This window comes from Cornus florida, unplaced genomic scaffold, assembly GCF_030987335.1.
Source record: "Cornus florida cultivar Cherokee Brave unplaced genomic scaffold, ASM3098733v1 CherokeeBrave_3.0.0_Hap2_Chr10, whole genome shotgun sequence".
Classification (NCBI taxonomy): domain Eukaryota; kingdom Viridiplantae; phylum Streptophyta; class Magnoliopsida; order Cornales; family Cornaceae; genus Cornus; species Cornus florida.
Window position 1 is genome coordinate 56,371,163 of NW_026775580.1, and position 9,659 is coordinate 56,380,821.

Below are 9,659 nucleotides of genomic sequence, written 5' to 3' on the forward strand. Positions count from 1 at the left end.
AGCAAAGGAAGATTGATTTTGACCTATTTAAAGACCTCCATCATATCTTGAATTTTCTCCCCTTACTTAATAAAGTAGGAGGGTTCCTTGAGACGTTCAGGATAAGGTGCTCTTAGCTCATAAGTTGTCTCAAAGTTGGGAGCAGATGAAGAAGTAACTCCACCTTCAACTCCTGTTGTGGTTTGTAGAATAGAGTTTGAGGAAACATCCCTGGGATGTGGATTATAGATGATAGAATCAATGAGAACCCTAAGCCTCTCTTTTTCTTCATGTCCATTCTTAACTTCATTATCAACCACTTTACCACTCCTCAATGTAATGATAGCCTGAACTTGCTCATGATGAATACCTGAGGAATTGGTTCCATCAATCATGTAAGTTTGCCCTTTCGGGTTGGCTACTGGCTAATTATGCAACTTTCTATCCTCCATTCGAGATAGAGTACTCGCTATTTGCCTAACTTGTGCCTCTAACTTTTCTATGGCTTGTGAATGTAATTTAGAAGTTGGTATTGGCTTTAAGCTCAACAAGAGTATTGAGTACTTGATCCTCAAAAGCAAAATTTCTAGGAGGAGGTGGAAGATTAGGAGTTTGAGTAGGTTGATTCCTAAACTGAGGTGTACAATAAATGGCAAATTGATTGAAAGAATTATTTTGTGGCATAGGGTTAGATGAATTTTGGTACTGTCCCTGTGATTGTGGAACAGTGGTTCATTGACTTTGATTACGCTATGACAGATTTGGATGATCTCTCCAACCAGGATTATATGTAAAAGCATATGGATTATATGCTGGTCTGGAGAATGCAGTATTCACTTGCTCCTATGGGATCTCAGATGATTGTTCCATCATAGGGCAAGTGTCAGCCAAATGGGAAGGATTAGCACAGATTGAACAAACTTCCTTTGGTAAGGCAATTTGTGGATTAGCAACAGGAACATAACCAAATGATAAGACTTGGTCGAACATACGATTTAATGCTTCTATTTGAGTGGCTAACTCATTAGATTTTTCTACCTCATAGAGTTTTTCAACCTTATAAATTTCAGGTGAAGACCTAGACCTAGAGGAAGAAGCATGTTGCATTGAATTTTCACTTAGGGCCTCAAACAGTTCCAAAGCATCAGCCGGACTTTTCTATAAAAAAGCTCCATTACTGGATGCATCAACCATGTTCTTATGAGAATAAGAAAGACCTATATAGAAAATTTGTACTAAGTGTCATTTACCAATATCATGGTGTGGACACTTTCTCAGAAGATCATTATATCTTTCCCATAAATCGTGGAACTGTTCCCCTGGGATTAAGGAAAACACCATGATATCTCTTCTCATTTGTGAGGTTTTACCCACTATGTAGTACTTTTCCAATAACTCTTGTTGCAACATGTCCCATACAGATATGGAATTTGATGGAAGGGATTACAACCAAGTTCTTGCTTTGTCCTTGAGAGAAAATTGGAAAAGTCGCATTCTGAATGAATCATTGGTAGGAATGGTCAACTTGTTAGTTGAACACAATTCCAAAAATACATTCAAGTGATAATAAGGATCCTCTATTGCAAACCCGTGGAAAGTATGAAGCATTTGGATCATAGCAGGCTTGATTTTATAATGGGGTACATTAGCATCAGGAAATACTAAGCATGAAGGAGAAGTGTATGTAGTTAGAATAAAATGATCCCTCAATTGTGGTTGTGGAGGAACAGGTGCTTGTGGGACTTGTTCTCCATTACCCAGTGCAGTACAATCATCAGCCATGTTATTAGAGGAACTTTTTATTGAATTTAAATCCTTTTTAAGTTTTCTTAGTTGACTAAGAGTTCTCTCTATTTCAAGATCATGCACTAAAAGTTCTAACTGAGTATGACGAGTTAACATGCACCAATTCCACTAACCCTAATAGTAACAAAAAAAAAAATTCCAAGCAAAAGAAAACAACAAAAACTTACAAAAGATTTTAAAAACCGAAGCTTTCTATCCCTTAAGCGTCTTTGTCCTCGCTGCTAATTTCCTGCACTTGAAAAGAAAAAGAATTAAGCTGAGATATCAAAAAGTCCGAAGACTGGTTTAAAAAATAATAAACTAATTAAAAACTAAACAGATAACCAAATCTCCCCGGCAATGGCACCAAAAATTGATGTGTTCAGTTTATTACCACTCGCAATAGCACGAATCTTTATAGGATAATACTATATAGAAGGTGTCAATCCCACAGGAAGATGAGTGTTCTTTGCTTTGTTCTTAATTAATCAGATTTATTTCTTGGTTTATAGGTAACTGGTTGAATTGATTGATTGATTGGTTGTCACGAACATAAAATAAAATTAAACTGAATTTAAAATAAAGAGATCAGAGAGAGAAGAAGTCTTAGGGCTTTGACTTCACCACAACCTTCATACTATGATTAATTGTTCAACTCTGGGGATTTAACAATTTATATTTCAAATGAATTGAACTCATTAACATTCGTTCAATTTGGATTTAAAGAAAAATGTTTTATAAGTTTCAATTAACTATTACCTATCTACGGTTAGCATGAACTATCCACCTACCTACTTTAACTAATTTGCAAACAATCCATTTTTCCTAAGCATAGACTATGAAAATATTCATTTATACAAAATATTGGAACACAATTACATGATCTCCATTCTTACATCCGCAGGGCTCCGCCAGATGCTGTCCAATAAGAATGGGGTGAGAATAGTCTAAGAACAGTTATATCTAAGACAAGGTAATAACTTTTTATAAACTATTTAAAACTTTGAAATCCAATTGAGTTGTTTCAATTGCTCATAATCATATAATCAAAAATATAATATATTAAAAATATCCCAAAGTTAAAATAATCAAACCATAGTACTTAGATCGGGTTACATCAGTGCCCTAAGAGAAGAATTAGCTACTCATGACGATAAAAATATCATCTGTGTTGTTGTCGTCTTCATCATCATGGACGGCACTTCTCTTCTTTGGATCTTCACCTTCTAAGGTTCTGGAAACCCTAAAAACCACCACCACAATATTAGCCTTTTAAATAATACGAGAATAAGTAACATCTTCTATTAAGGCTTGTGCCTTAATTTATAGAAGAAATAAGGATTTGGTAGGCTTTTAGGTCTTTTGGCCCGTCTAGAATGACTTAAGACTTGGAAAAAAATAATCCTCGGAACTTGTAAATCCAATCTGTCCTGAAAGGCTTGAGCTTAAGGAGCAGAGCTTGAGCTATTGGGCTCAGGCTCAAGCTTTGGGATCAAAGCTTGAGCTTTCTTTAAATAAGGCTCGAGCTTTAAGGAATGGTACTCGATCTTCACTTTTGTACTTCGTCAAATTTCTTCAACTATTTTCCGAAGCGTCTTTTCCATCAAAACTTAGAATATTTTGGTGTTTTCTTCTTTTAAAATTGCTCGATCCTAGCTTCATAGGACTCGAGCTTTTGGAGCTTAGGGCTCGAGCTCTGAATGACAGTACTCGATCCTTGAGATTTGGCGCGAGGCCCTTGGAGCTTGGTTTTCTTTAAAATTAACTCTTTAAATTCTAACGCCTCATGCTCGAGCTTGAAGGATAAGGCTAGAGCACCCTTGGGTAAGGCTCGAGCACCATAATGAAGAGCTCGAGCTCTAGAGGTACAAGGCTCGAGCTTTAATTCCTTGTTGATTTTTCTTTTCTTTTTTTCTTACTAGGCTCGAGCCTCAGAACTTAAGCTCGAGCTTTAGTACTTGGATTCTTTCAAACTTCACTATTTAAGCTCTCAGCTTGCTTCAATATTAGTCTTTTCATCATAAAGTCCCAATTTTAATCGTTTTTTCTGGGAAAGTACCTATAAACACACAATAACCATAAATCAGTCTAACAATGGATAGAAATATTATTTTAGGTCTTAACATATGTATATTTAGGGGCTCGAATATGCAATATTCAGAGCTCATCAATCTTCACATACCAAAAATCATAATTTTCCCCATCTAAAATGGGAAGTACAGATTTTTGGGTTCCTCAATTTTGATTGCTTGTAGTCACCATCACAATTGATCTTTTTCGGGGTTTGTTTTCCCGTCAATAAGTTTCACACCTAGTTTGCTTTTGATTAGTGATGAGCGCTGAAAAGTACGTATTTAAACACCTTAAGCTTAGGTATTCTAGGACCTTTATCTATCTCATTTTCCCATCTTAGACTAATTTCATTTGTTGTCCTTTTCAAGTGCTTATCTCAAAAATAAGTAAATTTAGTCAAATAAGAGCTTAAAAGAAGCAATCTCAAGTTGAATGGAAGAAAAGAGCAAAATGGAAGCAAAGTGTGGAAAAACAGCAAGTTCGATCAATCTCAACATTCCTTCGATCGATCAGAGCAAGATCAATCTAGCCTCATCAAGATGGATCCAAGCAATTGTCCTTATCCAAAAGATCTTATCATCTTCAATTGATCCAACATTTCTCAGATGGATCAAAATTATTCGATCTTATCCACACCTACCACCCCACCTACCACTCTGGTCTTTTTCCCAAAATATCCCAAAATATCTCCGAGATTTGTCTTTATTCAAAAAGGCGCCGCCAAGGATGATCGATCTCTACAGCATTTGATGGATCTCACCTAAGTTCGATCGCTCGAACCTTCTTAAGTCCGAAATAAAACAAAGTCCAGCTTATTAAAAGATGGCTAGTGGTGCAATCATTGCAAGGGCCCTAGTGCACAAATCCAGACCATTGGATGTGACACTTGAGCCTCCTATATAAGGATTTGGAGCCATTTTAAGAGCAACATTCATCATAACTTACATATCTCATATCTTGGAGAGGAGGCTAGAGACTAGAGAGCTTTACACATCTTTGGGAGTTCTTCCATTCTTCTAGGGTTTCCATCAAGAAGGAGGTCATTCCTACCATGGAGATAGCCCTTGAGGGTTGGATGACTACTTCAATGAGTGGCTCGACATCTACTTGGGGCTAGAGTAACTCATAAGTTTGCTTCCTAGACCTAGTGTTTTGTATATTTTTAGGGATTTGCTTGTAATAAATGTTTTGATGTTGGATTTATATATATATCTTGTGTTTTCTACTTAATGTGTATGGATTAATGCTTTCAATTGATTATCTATTTCTAACCATATGTCTATGTATGCTAGAATTGATGATTCATGTGTTTTTCTCTAGATTTAGTGGAGTTTATGCATGCCTATGTGTATGGATGAACTTAATCTAGAGATGATCAAAACATAATGCTTAATTGAACACTCTTGTAATTTATTTGATGGTTCACAGTTATTTTTTGATGGATTGTGTCACACCTTTAGCTTACTTAGTTTAATTTCCATGTCTTTAGTATAGATGTAGTGTAGTTGCTTTAGATTTATAGATTGGTGGACAATCTATTCTTGTTCCTTAGTGTTCCATACTTATGAATGCAAAGGATGTATGTTTCTAGATAGTTGTGTGTGCATAAATTATGGTTTCATTGAACGGATTTGGTCTCATTTGATAGGTTGTGCTTTCCATTTGAATTGGCTAGACAATCTATACTTATTTGCCATCCATGCCTAATTTCAATTAATGTCACAAACACATATAAGTTATAATTCAATTCCCCCATTGATATACAATTGCTGGTGTTTAGTGAAGCCAAGCTTAGTGGTGAGCTCTAGTACCCCAAGTCTTCTCCTCTATATCTTTTTCCCTACTTTCTAAAGTGTTACCTTTTACTTGCTTTAATTTTAATTGCATTGTAGTTTAATTAACCAAACAAACCATCTTTTGATCACTCGACCTACTGACCTTATATATTGTTTCCATTGCAAACACGCTCACAATCCCTTGGGACGATCCCTACTTACCCTAGCTATATTTTTAGTTAGAAGTAGTAATGGAATTTATAAATTTAAAACTTGGCCACATTGCACAGTCATATTTTTAGCACATTTTTAGGCTTTGGTCTGACAACACACCAAGTTTTTGGCGCTGTTGCCGGGGATTAAATTAGCAACGCCGTGTTTTGGAAACAATTAGGAATTAGTAATCTTTTGATCATGTCTTTACTTTACTTTATTTTCTGTTACTTATTGTGTTTGTTCTTATTTGACTAGGTGAATTAAGCAAGGAAGTCAAGCAAATGAGATTAGAAAAGTAAAGAGCTAAGCAAAAGCAAAAAGGGCTAAAATTTAAAATTTTGCAAAGCATAGCAAGGCTTGAAAATTGAAAATGAATTGAAATTGCTTAAGGACCCTTTGTGAGATCTTTCTAACTCAATCTCTAATTAAATCGTCGGCCCGCGTGGTGGCAAGTTTTTAAATTCTTAAATAAATCGTGAGCCCGCATGGAGGCAATTTACTTTTTCTTTGCATATTGTTCAAACATGGGAGTATGGGTCTAATGTCTGTGGAAAATGTTTGTTGATTGATTTGTTATAGGGGCGAAGTGATTGTTATTTGATTAATTGCTTCTTATTTGTTTTGCTAGTGCAAGCATGGTCGTAGGTCATTGAATCCTACTCTTGTCTCTCTTAATTTGCATCTTGAATCGGTTGTTCGTAATCCTAGGGGAATGGGTAGTTCACATCACTCCATTGCATCAATAGAGGAACAACATGACGACCATGTGGAAGACCTTAGTCACATAGACCAACAAGGCATCCTCCACCTTAATGTGCATCATGAAAATATTCAAGTACCATTAAACATGCATAGAACATTCATCCCACCACAACAACAAAGCCAAATTCCATTAGGAATGCCTCGGCCAATTTTCACTTCATAACCTCCCATGGTTCAAGTTAATCAAGGTGCTTATGTAACACCACCGGTTGTGAATCCTCCCATTGCTTTAAGAGACCATTATGTGCCTAATGAATACAATGCACCTACATACATTCAATTGCCCCCATTTAGAGCACATCACTATGAGATTAAACCGCAAACCATTCAAATGTTTTCCAACTATCATGGACTTCTAAGTGAAGAACCCTATAAGCATTTGGATGAGTTTCTTGAAGTGTGTTCCACTGTAAAATACACGGATATGCCAGAAGAAGTGTTAAGACTTAAAATTTTACCTTTTACCCTTAACGATAAGGCAAAATATTGGTTCAACAATCTTAAACCTTTTTTGATAACTTCTTGGGCAGAACTGCAACAAGAGTTCTTAAAGAAGTACTATCCGGTTTCAAAGACCAATGCCATAAGAACTTTCATTCGTGAATTTTCTCAAAGGGATGGGGAAATGTTTCATGAGGCATGGGAAAGGTTCAATGACTTGCTCAGGAAGTGCCAACATCATGACATACCTAAGTGGCAACTAGTTCAATATTTTTTTGAAAGTGCACCGGATAATCACAAGGGTATGGTTGATGCATCTGTAGGTGGTTCTTATCTTGACAAGCATGAAAATGATATGTGGCAATTCTATGAAAGTATGAGTGAAAATTCCATACATAGATCTTTATCTTCTAAAAATGGTAGAAATCTAGGTGGAAGGCAGAATGTTGGCTTATATCAAGTTGACAATTTCAATTACATAGCCACCGAGATGAAATCCTTATCTTAAAGGTTTGATCAATTCTTGATCAACCAAAATTCGGCAAATCAAGTATCTTCCTCCCCTAATCATGTTCATCATCATGCATCTAATGAATCTTGTATGACTTGTTCAAGTGTCTTGCATTTTACTTCCAATTATCCCCATGGACATGCATAAAGCGAGAACCATAAACAAGCAAATGTTGTCTTTGCTAACCAATGGAATAATCCCTATGGATCACACTATAATCCAGGGTAGAGGAACCATCCAAACTTCTCTTGGAAAAGCTAAGGGCAAGGCTCAAACCCACCCTAAGGTGGTTTTGAAAACAAGTATGTTCCACCTCCAATGCAAGGCCAAGGTTCTAAGGTTCTAGATCATCTTTTCAATCATATGGCAATCAATTCTCTAATTGTCATTTCCCAAATCAATCATCGTATTCTCAAGGCAACTCGAGGAGTCCCGCTTTTGAGGAGAAAGTGTCAACCGCTCTAGGCACTCTAGAGGCGAATACTCAATTGCTTCATTTTCATTCTCAATCCATTGCTAAGCTAGAAACCCAAGTCGGGCAAATAGCCAGTACTTTGAATGCTAGAGAAAAAGGGAAGATGCCTCTAAATGCCCCACCAAAACAACAATGTGTTATGGAGACTTATTCCTCATCAGAAGGTCACACAATTGAGCATGTCAATGCGGTGACAACTTTGAGAAGTGGGAAGGTTATTGACAACCAAGAAGGTATTTCCAATGAAGAGAGTGAACCGGTGCAACCAAAAGTTGACATCCGTCCCGTTTCACATTTTATTCCTCTTTCATTGCATGTGCATAATCATTTTGTTGAGAAAGTTGTCAAAAATGATTTGAAAGATGAATTTAACAATGATTTGAAAAAGGATTTGAAAAATTCTTGCTTTGAAAGTGATTTAGAGAAAAATTTGAAAAAAGCTTTTGAGCCTAAAGCTCCATTTCCAGATGCCTTGAAAGGATCCATTTTGCTTGAAAAGCAAAAGACAAAGACCAACGAAACTATTGATGTCTTTAGGCAAGTGAAGATTAATCTTCAGCTTTTGGATGCAATCAAACAAATTCCGGCTTATGCCAAATTTTTGAAAGATCTTTGCACCCAAAAGAGGAAGAACAAGAGCCAAGCACCACGAAAAATGGTCTTGACTGAGCAAGTGATCTCTATTTTGCAACACAACACTCTCCCAAAGTTTAAGGACCCCAGTTCACCTACTACATCTTGCATCATTGGTTACCATGTCATCAATCGGGCTCTTCTAGATTTAGGAGCAAATGTTAACCTTCTTCTATATTCAGTATCATCATCCAATCACAAATATATATATATATATATATATATATATATATATATATCATATATTAATATATACATATGCGTATATAAATTTGGATCCACGAAGGATGAATTTCTTTAATAAAAATTATGAACTCTATACACGAATCAAATCTAGCTCTGATACCACTGTTGGGGAAACGGAAGTTTTTAAAACTTGTAGATGGATTTTAAAATAAAGATCTTGATTCATGTGTAGAGACAAGTTTTATGCATGAAGAATATGATGATTCATTTAATTTAAGGATAGAAAACTTACATCAAGGTTTGAGTAAATCTTAAATCTCTTCTTTAAAGTGAATGTTCTCACTTATTGTAGATCCCTTAGTTAGATGCCTCCTCTTTGGATCTCCATTTTCTTGGTAATGATCTTGCCTTTAGGAATCACCCACAAGCCTGCATGAATGACCTTGGAGAGCTAAGATTGCGGGAAGCTTCATCAGATGAAAACACTAACCCTAAAATACTAGATAGAAAAAAACTTTTCTTATCTTCTAAAAATTATTGCACAAAGGCGTAACCTCAAATATACATGGGGTCAAAATTATTGCACAAAGGCATAACCTCAAAAATACATATACCCTATGTATATATAGGCAAAATAGAAATAATAATTAAAGACAATATATTTTTCTCAATCTCTAAAAGTAACGTGATATCTCAAATCTAATAGGCCTCCAATATCAAGTTGGGCTATGAGTGAGAATCCTTTGGGCTTATTATTTTCTTAGCTACAATGAATTAATAATTGACCCTATCCATTATACCATAGACCCAATTCAATTACTTC

At 35.9% G+C, this 9,659-nt stretch overlaps 1 pseudogene; it reads right to left on the reverse strand.

Moving 5' to 3' along the window:
• Positions 1–7,179: 7,179 nt before the first annotated feature.
• On the reverse strand, positions 7,180–7,277 carry LOC132280453 (small nucleolar RNA R71; annotated as a pseudogene).
• Between the last annotated feature and the right edge of the window lie 2,382 nt (positions 7,278–9,659).